The sequence below is a fragment of the Pelecanus crispus genome, chromosome 2 (assembly GCF_030463565.1).
Source record: "Pelecanus crispus isolate bPelCri1 chromosome 2, bPelCri1.pri, whole genome shotgun sequence".
In the NCBI taxonomy this organism is placed as follows: domain Eukaryota; kingdom Metazoa; phylum Chordata; class Aves; order Pelecaniformes; family Pelecanidae; genus Pelecanus; species Pelecanus crispus.
This window is the reverse complement of record NC_134644.1, coordinates 157,240,715-157,255,426: the sequence shown is the minus strand read 5'-3', so window position 1 is coordinate 157,255,426 and position 14,712 is coordinate 157,240,715. Positions and strand designations below refer to the sequence as shown.

Genomic DNA, 14,712 nt, shown 5'->3' with positions numbered 1-14,712 from the left:
TTATGATGACAGCTGACAGTTTGTTGTTCACTTTGACTCCTTGGTAAGCAGTATGCCACATGCATTCTTTAAATATCCGTGCTTCATGTTTATGCTTGGATAAAGTAGGACTTTATTCTGACCCACTGCTCACATTTCAATTCGTTAAATAACAGGTGCCTAGGGATGGGTATTTATTAATCTTTCTTCATGTTGATTCTGCAAACATTTTATCCAAATTAAAGACAATGCTTGAACTGTTGTGTATCCATCTGCCGTACTCATGATGACTGAACTCCCTTAATATCCATCACAATATCTCATCACAATATATTCAAGTAGCATGGCAGAGAAGGATAGCCATACATTTTTAATGCTGAGTTCTTTAAGATCAGTTTTAGGAAATTATTATGTGTAACTATTATTTTGGATCCTGATAGAAGACATTGAGTTAAGAAAAGAGTCTTTGCTTGCAATGCTTGATATGGAGTGCATAGGGATCACTCACTGACAAGATGGTCCCCAAAAAATGCTGGTCTTTGTGCATGAAGACACCAGATTTCATCTTGAATTCACTTGTTCATGTGCATCATGACATGTGGATTTGTCAGAGATTATTCACAACAACAAAGAGTTGAAACAAACTTTTTGGAGAATGAAGGAGTACACCAGAAAACCTGCTGACATAAGATAATGTAAAGTAATTTTCCTAAAGAAAACAATACAAACTCTTCTTCCATAATCTTCCCTATGGCTCCAACCTTCAATGTGAAATATAGCATTCAAATATTGGCTGAATGGAACCTCTTCAGGAACTATTTTGGCATCCAATACAGTATATGAGATCTTATAATAGAGGACCATTTAAAAAAAAAGTTAAAACCACATCAATACAGAAAAACGCACAAACAATGGAATAGCATATTCAGTGTGTAAAAAGGAACTCATTGGCTTGGGTTAGCTTTTGATGGAGTGAAAAGAAAAAAATTCATGTGCAGATTTTAAGGTTCTCAAGCCCAAAATTCTGTGGAAAAGTCATTGCAGTGTGGACTTTTTTTCAATGATTCATTATTCTGTCATGCAGAATCACAGTTGCAATATTTCATACCATGACAGGTTTAAGCTAGAAGATAAATGATTCACAAAAGCACACAGTATGCCACAGGCAAAATCTTTTGTAAACATGGAAGACTCATCTTCTTTGACACTCTCCCACTGATATTTTAAAATGGTGTAATGGTTGTTAATTGTTCAACATTGAAATCCAGCACAGGTTACAATTAAAATGCAGATGTTTAAGATTTTGTTTTCCTGATGCACATGAATTAATATGTATGCTCTGCTCTGCATAATGGTGTCATCTATACTTCTTTTTAAATTAATATTTTTAACAGTAAAATAAATTTTATATCAGCTTGCCTCAGCAAATGGCTTTCCTTTCTGTTAAAGCAAAAAGATAACTTGTACATGCACAGTAAGGTATGTAAGTGTGGTTTATGAGATATGCTGTCAGAAAATTAAGTATCAAATCTCAGTGGCCAGCAAAAAATATAGAATTTAAATCAGAGCTCTTTTTTTTCCTACAGAGAAGCTAAAAAACATGTATGTAATTGGGAAAATGTCTAGTTTCTATGGAGACTGTACATTTGCTTTACGTTTACAGCAAGATCTAATATTACAAAATGACAAGCACTTTATTGATAAGCATGACATTTTGGGACAAGATCTCAGAATTTTGGCAATAAAGGTAGACCCAATTTGCTTACTATAAACAAGGAAGTTAAAATCCACTATTCTCTTCAATTCTTGAATAACTGGTTTGTATTCACAGATACCTTTCTATCATACAGTTATACCATTTTCAGCTTTTCCTTGTGTCTTTTGAATTTCTCTGTTATGAGATAGCCCTGAATTATTGTAAATAAGCAACAGAGAGAAGAAACAAATAGAGCCAAACAGCAGGGCTTTGGAATTATTATTGTTGTTGTTGTTGTTATTAATTAGATCCTTTAAAGAATAATTTTTTGCAAATACTGGAAAGTACACGTACAACAGAAAGTACACTGCCGGTGAAGCCACACATTGAGCAAACAATGTTGTCAACGCGCGTTTTGTGTTACACAGCTCACTGCATCTACAATTGTTAGACAGTTTAAAAGCCATGTCACACTAGAATTATTTCAATATTGCTTGACTTGATTTCAAATTCAGCTTATATTTGGAAAGAAAAAAAGGTAGGCAAAGACACATTATAAATAGCAGAATGACCCAAATTACAACCTCACATTAAGAGGGAATAAGAACCAAATGGTATTTATGATAATACTTAGCTGTGTTAAAGTAAAATATTTGCTTTTAATAACTTGAATCTATGATCACTGCTGTGTACATCTTACTTTCATTTAAGTAATGTGGCAGACATGTATGGATTGACATTTTTAAAATGTGGAGGATTTAACTCTCCATCTTAAATTAAAATGGATGGAAATGCCTGGCTGAATATCTAGCTTTAATATTTTTAACCATGAACTAAGCAATTATTGAATTAAGCAATACGGTGCTGAATGGGATGTAGAGATGATAGAGGATGATCTGAAATATTAAAATACTACCATGGGCAGGAATCTTACTATGTTTCCTACCCTCTTTTCATACAAGTAACCACTTCAAAGTCAGTGGGACTGCATCATCCAGACAATGATTACTTGTCAGCAAAACGGAGTGAAACCACAAAGACTGCTCCAAATGCTTGTATGCCCAACTGTATAAAGGTTCAAGACACTAATTTCAGGAGAAAGGGACAATGACCCGGCTTGTACCATGTATTTTATAAAAAGTAAGTCAGCCCACCTTTCGTTCCCAAAAAGAGAATGACTCCAAAACCATATGACTTCCAAGAAAAGTGACCATTATTTATTTGTACATTTTGATTTTTTTTTTCCAGGTAATCATAAAACTGTATTTTTTAAGACAATATCTTCTACTTTTTGCACATGAGTTTACAAGAATTTGACATAAACACAGAAAAGCTGACTGTATCACAGGACACTTCATATAAAAAAATAAAAATGTTTTAAAAAGATGAATCACTTAATCCAGAAATTTAATGAAATTCAAGCTATTTGAGTGTGACAATTAGTTAGATTAGGAGTATGATACTTCAGTTCTCTGGTTTATTTTCTCTTTCCAGAAGTATAGAGTGAACACCGTGCAATACTGAAGATGTACATAAAAATATTTATTATTAAAAATAGGAAGAAGTATTTGCTGTATAAGTAAAACCAACAGACGATAGAAAGTTCATGCCCCTTTTCCTTTTTTCTTGGCATTCTTTCAACTCTGTTGCCCTGTTACTTCTGGTTTTAATACCATTCTGTTAATGCAAGATTTTCAAAGGATCTTGTACTAGCATCCGAAAACATTAGAATGATGTTTAGTAAGTTCTTACAACTGGCCTTAGAGAGCTCAGCATTAAAAAGCATATGGAAGAAGTCCTTTTCTGCAATTCTCTCCAGTCAGCTAACTAAGCTTCATTCAAAAGTACATAAACAGCAGTGTTATCTGTGATAGAATTTGGAAACTCTGGCCAGAACTGAGGTGTCATTGTCCAAAGGGTATCAGGCAGACACAGAAGTGGTTTTCATCCCAGAGACGACAAGCCTAATTCAGGTAATATGTAATCAGACATACAATTAGCAAAGTTTTTTTTTATGATGTATTATCAGTATGCAATATATGTGTAAATGCTGTTTTATGTTAATTTAGCTTATTGCCAGAATTTTGATTTGAAAATTGTCTGAGCGGACTTAACTGTGGCAGGTACATGTCTTTTCATTTGACTCTTTTGTCAAGGTAATTTTGAGAGGTAATGAAGTACACTGAAGGGGGATGAGAATGGAGTCAGGTTGCCTAGAGCCAGAAGAATACGTAGGTTGTGTACATTATGCTAGAAACAAATAATACACCCTCCCACTACAATGGAAATTGAATATTCTCAATGTGCATTCAAAGTGTATTGAATGACTGAATATGAATTTATTTTCCATTATTATTTTGATTAAATATAAAAAATAAACTATTTGTTTGAAATGTACAATGCATTATTAAAGCATGGTTCATTTCTTCCTTAAAGTAAGAAGATTATATAGCTAGACAATAAACACAATAAAAATGGGTAGAATCTGGCTTATTGTATTGTGTTCCTTTTAGCAAGAAAAGAATGTACAGGTGGTGAGCAAGAAACATAAGAAAACTTAAAAGTCTCTCTTCTGCACAATAAATGGACATAAAAAAATTCATTAAAAAAAAATCTTCATCCATAAGTGTAAGATCTGGACCTTTGGAGTCAGATGCAGTGTCATGATTTGTGTTTTAACCTGTATAACCCAAATGGGGATGCTCTAAATCTGTGAATGTGTCTTGTCTTGAAGAGCTGCCCTTCAACATTGCTGATTTAAGCGCATATATGATTTAGGCTTGCATGCAAAGTAAAGAGGTGCGTATACATGTAATTTAACACTTTGGTGGGATGTGTTTCCTCTTGGTTTAGTTAGGAACCTAACTATGGCGGTTAGATATCTCATCTAAGCCATTCAGATGCTTGCTCTAATCAACAGATATATATTCCCATAGCATGATTCATCCCATCTAAAACATAGAAGGAGATAAATTCTTTGTAATGTAAAAGAAACATCACAGCCTCATTTTGTCATATTTGTTCTGGCAGCTACCATGGGTTAAATGAATTCGAGAACATTGCTGCTAGTGTAATCTAAATCCATCCAGTAGTCACATTGCACACATATAACTTCATGATTTTGTCTTGTGAGCATATGCTGGCAATTTCAGATATGTTACAGTTAGCAGTCATTTAGGGGCTTGAGCTTGTATGATTCAAATTCAAGCTTTACTTAGTGATTCCTTATCCTCAAAATCTTTTAAATCTAACACTGGAGGCAAACAAAATCTGTGTCTTATTATTAAACGTATATTAGACAATAACATTCCTGCTTGTTTAAATGTTGTTAGATCACGTACTCAAGAAGAATTCCCGACAATGGACTGCATTATGGTAGATATCCTACAGGAACAGGAAGCCATGGCCTATAGCCTGTCTACACAATAAATACATAACAGATTCATGTTGCCATCTGGAAAAAGAAAATGAAAGACAGGATTAGTTATATGCTGAAAATATTTTTTGGTTTTTTTTTTTTTTTTTTAGGAAGTATTTTCTTCTCCAGAATATATAATAAATGTACCTTAAAGTGCTTCTTAAAATATAAATATTTTCAAAAATAGACATAAAATGAATTATGATGCAACAATTTAGGTTAAATATGCAAACCAGGAAATTATTTTCCCATTGATGTAAAAATTTCTTTCTTTGAAGAATATTTTGCAAGTTTTAACAAGGTGATGCTTAATATTTTTATTTTTCATTATATTTCAAACACAGAGCAATAATACTAACTACTTAATTCAGATATTAATAGCCTAGTAGCAATATATATTGAAGATACCTGGTAGATAGTGAATATATTTTTTATCATACTGTTAAGTACACGTGAATTACTGTGCTACCTCCTCTCCATAAAATAGCAGGAGATTGCAAACTAAGATCTTGGGAAAATAGATGTGAGCATTAGTTGTATAACTGTCAACTTCTGGTTTGCTTTTCTAATCCAAGGCCAAGTTTGTGTCATTCAGATGCTGACTATATAATTTAAAGTGCCAGAAGGTCATTTCACATCACTTTCCATTTATCTACGAATCTCCCAGGTTTATGAGAGGAAGGACTGGGAGGTTTTATATATGCAAACTCGCAGCTGGGGAGTATTTCATTCATTGGTTCAGTGCTTAACATGCTTGCCAAGTGAGCAGATGCCAATAAAAAAGTCACCATAGGGTGACTTTTAAAGGATATCAAACTATTCAATGTATTTTTGAAATAAATTTTGAAGAGATTTACTATTTTAGTAGCTTAATATAATTTGAAGTCACTTTTTCAATGTTTCTTTTAGATTTTTTCAATAAAAATGATTAGTTTTGGCTCAAATATTAATGATGTTTTTAGATATAAGAATGGCCAATTTAAGACGGACCACTAAATAGCTTAAGCTATTGAGTTTGGCTATAAAGATATGGCAACAGTATAGCTGTGTTTTTAATAGTCTAATAACAAAATAGAATGCTAATAAGACTACATCTGTGGTCTTCGAAGAAATTCATGGCTTCACAATAAGTAAAATAATTTGACTATAATACCAATGAATTGATGGCAGATTTCTAAAGATTTTTTTTTTTTTTTCTGAGCAGTGTGACTCCAGCTGCTGCATATATTTAGTTATCAAACCTTGTTCACAGAAATGGCTGTTATTAAAATAGCTGAAATTAGTCTGGGTTCCTGATTCCAAATGACAGAGGACAGACTACATTACATTTGTCACTTACATGCTTTCCAATACACATTACTATCCTGAGGAGGAGACTGAGTGATGGCAGATTTTCTAAACAATTCTGGGTTTTTGTTAGATTCACTTCTTAGGACAAGATTGAAGTACTTTATTGGCACAATACCAAAATCTTGCATCACCATTGACCAGGTCCTTTTAATGTAAAGTTATATTAATAATGAAGACGTCATTTTTACTCTTAATATCTCTATGAGTGAAAAAACTGCTTTCTCATTCTTCAAGCCTGACCAGCGTGGGGTTGAGTAGGTGGTGCAAAATTGCTTACTTCTGACCAGCAGACTTCTGAGATTCAGGAGCATTGAATGAGGCTTCAATTTCCCTCAGGATAAAGAAAGTCTAAAACTCTATTAACCTACTCAGTTAGTTCTTTAACTAATGGACTATACAAAATTATGAAAAATGTAAACCATACCAGCCCCACAAACCAGTCTAGACTTCATCTAAGCAAATGGTGTTCTTCCAGGGAAATTAGTAGATTTGGCCTTATAACTCAGATACTGAGTTCTGGAAGTAACTCTTCCTGGCTTCATAAAAAGAAAGAACAGTCTTCATTACTTAACTGTTCATAAATGTCATTAGCTTTCATTTAAATCACCTGAAAATTTTTGAAGTTAAATGCATTTTCAGTAATCAGTAGATAGATACAGGTCATTGGACCGGGCCTTTCTTTCTCTTGTTTTTTTTTTTTTTTTTAGGGGGGGTGGAGGGGGTCATTTGTTTTTTGTTTTTTTCCCCCCCTGCATTTTCCCACCTTTGTAGCTACAAAAAAATAATAGGAAAATCATCCTAACAGAGCAACTGAGGCATCTCCACATGCCTACTCCCTGATACAGAAGTTTCACTGGTTGGCAGTAAGAGTCAGAGAAACCTGGCTAGGGGATCCATGAGGAGTCATTGTGACTATTGCCAAGTTTCCATCTCGAAGTATTCTGCTATATTTCAGGGAAGGAGTTTGTTAGGATCAGGCTAGGATTGAAGAACTGCAAAAAATCCTTTTGTAAAAGTCTTGTGCTTATAAAACTTTTCAGTATTAGGCCCCGCTCATGTAGTTATAATCCATGCTTCTCACCGTTCCTCTTCAACATATTCCTTTCGATATAAATCATTCTTCTCTCAAGTAAGGTTATCTGTATCAACTCAGATGTTTGTGTTCACCACTGTGTACACAGATACAATCTTCAGAGATTTAGGATTTCTCTCAGTGATTTCCTTGTAATTACCTTTGTTTAGAAAACAAATTAAAAAGTGTTTGCAATCCTTACTAAACTTTGTTTTGTATTTGCTCCAGTTGCAGTCCTGACTGCAGAAATGGGTGATTATTCCATGCTCTTAAAACAGAATGTCTGAGCACTGTATTTTACTGAAGAAAGGTTGGTTTTTTTAGCTCTTTGCTGGTTGTATCCAATTATTTATTTATAGGCATTTAAAAAGAAGTATTCCAGTTAAACTTGGGATAGATCTGAATTGCATATACTCTGTTAACATCAGTAAGTTTCAAGAAAATGTGATTAAATCCTCCAAAGGAAAAAAAAAAAAAACCTTGGAAGCCACATTCTTGCACACATTTTGTGGGAAAAAAAACCCAAACCTTTTTATAAGAGATTAGAATTTGAAATGTATTTTGAGAAGTCATTAAAAGACTGTCAAAATATAACTATTTGGTGAGAGGAAATTGTTTTGAGTTGCTACTTAGAGAAGATGTTGAATTTCTGTTTTGGGGGCAGGTGTGCAAAGCCATTGAAGGATGACACTCCTATTGTTCCTGATAGGTTCCACCTGGGGTATGCCAGTTAGGCAGGAGAATGGAAGAGGACCATATCATTTGATGATTACAAGGGATAAATAGCAGAAGTGATGGGAAGAACGGGAAAAGTAGTGTATATGCATATGTATGGATACATATACATATGTATGTATGTTGTCAAAGGGTAAAGCCTCCCTGAAAGCAACACTCAGCTAATGAGTCTTGCCCAGTTCTAACTGATTATATGAGCATTGCATGCACTGGTGTCATGGTTTAACCCCAGTCAGCAACCAAGCACCACATCACAGCTCACTCACCCTCCCCACCACAGTGCAATGAGGGAGAGAATCAAAAGAGCAAAAGTAAGAAAACTTGTGGGTTGAGATAAGAATAGTTTAATAACTGAAATAAAATAAAATAATAATAATAATAATGATGATGATGATGATGAAGAGGAAAGTAAAGAGAGAGAGAGAGGAACAAAACCCAGGAAAAACAAGTGAGGCAAACACTCACCGCCTGCTGACTGATGCCCAGCCAGTCCCTGAGCAGCAGTCACTGCCCCCCAGCCAACTCCTCCCAGTTTATATACTGAGCATGATGTCATATGGTATGGAATATCCTTTCGGCTGGTTTGGGTCAGCTGTCCTGGCTGTGCCACCTCCCAGCTTCTTGTGCACCTGGCAGAGCATTGAAAGCTGAAAAGTCCTTGACTAGTGTAAGCAGTACCTAACAACAACTAAAACATCAGTGTGTTATCAACATTGTTCTTACACTAAATCCAAAACACAGCATTATACCAGCTACTAGGAAGAAAATTAACTCTATCCCAGCTGAAGCCAGGACAATATCCACTCCTTATTCTATATCATCTACATCATGCCGAGGTTCTACCCTTTCTAATACATTCCAATTAATCACCACAACTTTCCCTGTCTTTTGGTATATACACACAGGTATGATTTCCTTAATCTATGTCCGTTGAGTTCATTTAGTCCATGACTTTGGGTTCCATCTGTCATCACAGTCTTTCAGGGCAGGAGAGGTGGTGTGTGGTGTTGGATTGTTGCATGCTGTAGCCAGTTCTAGTTCCATCACCGTTGCACTTTGCTCGGTTTCATCAAAGTTCATTCTTCATTAATTTGGGTGATTCTTACTGTAATACCTTTGATATAGCATATAGCAACCATAGAAGAGATGACATACAGTATTATGTAGCAATTAACATCATACAATTCAGTTCATTGGCTATTTTAACCCAAAATCAAATCCCCTTGAGGTACACATCACACTTACAAATCCTTCTGCATTACCCACCAAATGCACCCAGGTCCTTGAGCAAAAGTAATCCCATGAAGGGGTTTTCCTTTGCCCGAGGTGGGAGTAACCCAGACTGTCTTCCTCAGCATATATTTTATGTGCACTACAGGGACTTTATCCCCCTCTGCAGTATGTAAAGCAGGGCCAGCTCAACTGGCAGATCCCCTAGTGTTGACTAACCACGTGGCCTTTGCTAAATCGGTATCGCAATGTTTAAACATTTAAATCTCAGCACCCATTGCTCTCAGTGTAGTCTTTAATAGTCCATTGTACCTTTTGATTTTCCCAGAGGCTGGTACATGGGAGGGGATGTGACATACCCACTCAATGATGTGCTCTTTGGCCCAGGTGTCTATGAGGTTGTTTTGGAAATGAGTCCCATTGTCTGACTCAATTCTTTCTGGGGTGCCATGTCACCATAGGACTTGATTTTCGAGGCCCAGGATGGTGTTCCGGGTGGTGGCATGGGGGACAGGATATGTTTCCAGCCATCCAGTGGTTGCTTCGGCCATGGTAAGCACATGGCGCTTGCCTTGGCGGATTTGTGGGAGTGTGATATAATCAATCTACCAGGCCTCTCCATATTTATATTTCAGCCATCGTCTTCCATACCACAGAGGCTTTAACCATTTGGCTTGCTTGATTGCAGCGCATATTTCACATTCATAGATAACCTGTGCATTACTGTCCATGGTCAAGTCCACCCCTCAATCACAAGCCCATCTATATGTTGCATCTCTTCCTTGATGGCCTGAGGCATCATGGGCTCACTGAGCTATAAATAATTCACCCTTATGTTGCCAGTCCAGATCCACCTGAGCCACCTCAGTCTTAGCGGCCTGATCCACCTGCTGGTCGTTTTGATGTTCTTCAGTGCCCTGACTCTTGGGTACGTGAGCATCTACGTGACGTACTTTTACAACCAGGTTCTCTACCCGGGCAGCAATATCTTGCCACAATGCTGCAGCCCAGATGGGTTTGCCTCTGCGCTGCCTGTTGCTCTGCTTCCATTGCTGTAACCACCCCCACAGGGCATTTGCCACCATCCATGAGTCAGTATAGAGATAAAAGACTGGCCACTTTTCTCATTCAGCAATATCTAAAGCCAGCTGAATGGCTTTCACCTCTGCAAACTGGCTCAACTCCCCTTCTCCTTCAGCAGTTTCTGCGACTTGTCATATAGGACTCCATACAGCAGCTTTCCACCTCCAATGCTTTCCCACAAGATGACAGGACACATCAGTGAACAGGGCATATTGCTTCTCCTTTTCTAGCAATTTATTATACAATGGGGCCTCTTCAGCACGTCACTTCCTCTTCTAGCGATATTCTGAAGTTTTTGTCTTCTGGCCAGTCCATGATTACGTCCAAGGTTCCTGGGCGACTGGGGTTTCCTATTTGAGCCTGTTGTGTGATTAGTGCGACCCACTTACCCCACGTAGCGTCAGTTGCATGATGTGTAGAGGGGACCGTCCCTTTGAACATCCAGCCCAGCACCGGCAGTCGGGGTGCCAGCAGGAGCTGTGCTTCAGTACCAACCACTTCCGAAGCAGCTCGAACCCCTTCATATGCTGCCAATATCTCTTTCTCAGTTAGAGTATAGCGGGCTTCGGATCCTCTGTATCCCCGACTCCAAACCCTAGGGGTCAACCTTGAGTATCCCCTGGTGCTTTCTGCCAGAGGCTCCAGGTAAGGCCATTCTCCCCAGCTGTGGTATAAAGCACATTTTTAATATCCTGCCCTGCCCGGACTGGCCCAAGGGCTACTGCATGAACTATCTCCCGTTTAATTTGTTCAAACATTTGTTGTTGCTCAGGGCCCCATTTGAAATTGTTCTTCTTCTGGGTCAATTGATAGAGCTTACAATCTGACTGTAATTTGGAATATGCATTCTCCAAAAACCCACAACACCTAAGAAAGCTCATGTTTCCTTGTTGCTAGTTGGTGGAGACATAGCTGTTATTTTGTTGATCACATCCATTGGGATCTGACGACGTCCATCTTGCCATTTTATTCCTAAAAACTGGATCTCCTGTGCAGGTCCCTTGACCTTTCTCTGTTTTATGGCAAAACCAGCCTTCAGAAGGATTTGGATTATTTTCTTCCCTTTCTCAAAAAACAGCTTCTGCTATATTGCCCCACACGATTATGTCATCAATATATTGCAGATGTTCTGGAGCTTCACCCTGTTCCAGTGCTGTCTGGATCAGTCCATGGCAAACGGTAGAGTTGTGTTTCCATCCCTGGGGCAGTCGATTCCAGGTGTACTGAACACCATTCCATGTGAAAGTAAACTGTGGCCTGCACTCTGCTGCCAAAGGGATTGAGAAAAATGCATTAGCGATATCAGTTAGCATAGCACTTGGCTTTGACTCCAGTTCATATTGAAGTTCTAGCATGTCTGGCACGGCAGCACTCAGCGGCGGTGTAACTTCGTTCAGGCCACGATGGTCCACTGTTAGTCTCCACTCCCCATTAGACTTTCACACTGGCCATATGGGACTGTTAAAGGGTGAGCGAGTCTTGCTGATCGCTCCCTGGCTCTCCAGTCGACGAATCAGGTTATGGATGGGAATCAGGGAGTCTCGGTTGGTGCGATATTGCCGCCGATGCACTGTCATGGTAGAGATCAGCACCTGTTTTTCTTTGACCCTCAGCAACCCCACAACAGAAGGGTCCTTTCAGAGACTGGGCAAGGTGGACAGCTGTTTAATTTCCTCCATCTCCAAGGCAACTATACCAAAAGCCCACCGGTACCCTTTTGGGTCCTTGAAATACCCTCTCCTGAGGTAATCTATGCCAAGGATGCATGGAGCATCTGGGCCAGTCACAATGGGGTGCTTCTGCCACTCATTCCCAGTTAGGCTCACTTCAGCCTCCAATCTGGTTAGCTGTTGGGATCCCCCTGTCACTCCAGGAATGCAGATGGGTTCTGCCCCTGTATAGCTTGGTGACATTAGGGTACACCGTGCACCGGTGTCCATTAGAGCCTTATACTCCTATGGGTCTGATGTTCCAGGCCATCGAATCCACACAGTCCAGTAAACCCTGTTGTCCCTTTCCTCCACCTGGCTGGAGGCAGGGTTCCTCTAGTCCTGGTCATAGTATTCGTTACTCACTTCTTGTAAATATGAGTCAGGAGTTCCTTCATTAAAATCAGGAGTAAGATCAGCTCTTCTACTCTGTCTGGTGAACTTCTCACTGGAAACTGGAGCTGCAGTTTTCCTGGAAGAACTGCCTTTTGTAATAGTTTTTCCTTGCAACTCACACACCTGTGCCTCTAAGGTCAAGGTGGATTTCCCATCCCACTTCTTCATGTCCTCTCTGTGGTCACACAGGTAAAACCACAGGGTGTCCCGTGGTGTGTATCCTCTGTACCCTCTCTTTTGAGTAGAAGAACGTTGACTCCTAATGGCTGAGATACTGGTTCGTATAGGTGGGGAGTAGAACCCATCCCTTGGAGTTGCTGGACCTCCTGGGACAGTTTCTCTACAGCTGAGACAAGCGAGGAAGAGACACTTTCTTCATATTCCTGGAGTCAGCTAACCACTTCATCCACCACTGCTGCCTCTTCATCTTTGCAGGTCAGTATTTCCAATGAGTTGGCATATGACATTGGTGCGCTCTGTGCCAATTTCGGCTATGTGGATTTTGTACACCGGACTTCATCTGGAACTTTGGATAACTGCTCATTGTCCAGGTCACCATAAGTCACATCCAGCATAGCTAATTCCCTCAGGTACTGAACACCTGTCTCCATGGTGGTCCATTTGCCTGGGCGATATGTAACATCTTCCTTGAAAGGATACCTTTCCTCCATACCTGACAGTAGTTGCCTCCAGAGGCTGAGGGCTTGTGCTCCTTTTCCAATTTCTTTGTCAATGCCCCCTTCCCTAGAAAGGGATCCCAGCTGTTTGGCTTTCTTACCCTCTGATTCCAGGCTACTGGCCCCATTATCCCAACATCAGAGCAGCCAGGTGATGATGTGTTTGCCTGGACAATGGCTGAAATCTTTTCACATATCTCACAGTTCACTCAGGGATAGGGATTCGGTAGTTTCCATCTCATTTACAAGTTCTTCTTCCTCCTCTTCCTCTCCTTGTGATGGCCCTGCTTTTTCATCACCCCTTACTAAACAAGCTGACTTTTTCTTCCAGAGTTTCTTCTTATGTGTAGGGCTGGCTGATACCGGCATGGGTTGGTTCTCTGGTTCAGCTGCAGTGCCTGTGGCAGGGATTGGAGCAACTGCAGTGCCTGTCGCTTTGTTGTCAAATCCAGACACCTTCTCTTCCTCTTGAGGGTATTGAATAGTGTTGAACAGGGCTTGGTAGGCATGGGCCAGACTCCAGCATGTTGCATTGATTTGTGTCTCTCTGGAGTTGCCAGGGTGACAGCATAGTTTTTCCAACTAGTCTACTACTTTTTCAGGATTCTGCACTTGTTCAGAGGTGACGTTCCAAAACACTGGAGGTGCCCACCATCCTAGGCATTTGCCCATGCTATCCCACACCCTCTGCCACTCATAACTATCCAGCCTTGGGGCAGATCTCTGGATGATATTCTTAAGTTGCTTATTAATCTTAGACAAAACCAAAATATTCCCAAGAAATATCCATAGAAGTATCTTAACTGCTCAGGGATGTTCAAGATACTGAAAAGTTATTGCAATGAAGGAAGAAACACCATAGAAGAGAGTAGCGAAGGTGCCATTCTGTATTTCCTCCATAAAAAAACTCTCAGCAAAAGTAGTATAATTGCTAATTATCTCTACAAGGTGGTACCCAAAGTACATTAATGGCTTCAGTACAAAGCTCAAATAGCAGATTAAACTCAAGGCCAGTGATTTAATAACAAGTCTCCCAGGCAAAACATCACTAATCACTGCAAAGCACAGCAAACTGCAAAAGCCAACACCAGTCTTTAACATGTAGAGCAAAAAAAAGAGCATGGTCCAAATCAGGTAAACTAATATCGAGAACAGATGAATCAATATTGTTACCCACAACTGCTAACACATATAAATTCCTTAATACACTCTGGTTAATCTGTTATTATCTCAAATCTTTTGAGCCCCACATTGGGTGCCAAAAAGGACTGTCATGGTTTAACCTCATTTCACAACCAAGCACCACACAGCCATTCACTCACCCTCCCCACCCCGCGGGATGGAGAAAGAATCTGAAGAGCAAAGGT

General features: G+C 39.1%; 1 protein-coding gene across 3 annotated transcripts in view; it reads left to right on the top strand.

Moving 5' to 3' along the window:
- The window catches only part of CSMD3 (CUB and Sushi multiple domains 3), a 760,009-nt gene that overhangs the window by 575,635 nt on the left and 169,662 nt on the right, over positions 1 to 14,712 (top strand). The window lies entirely within an intron of this gene.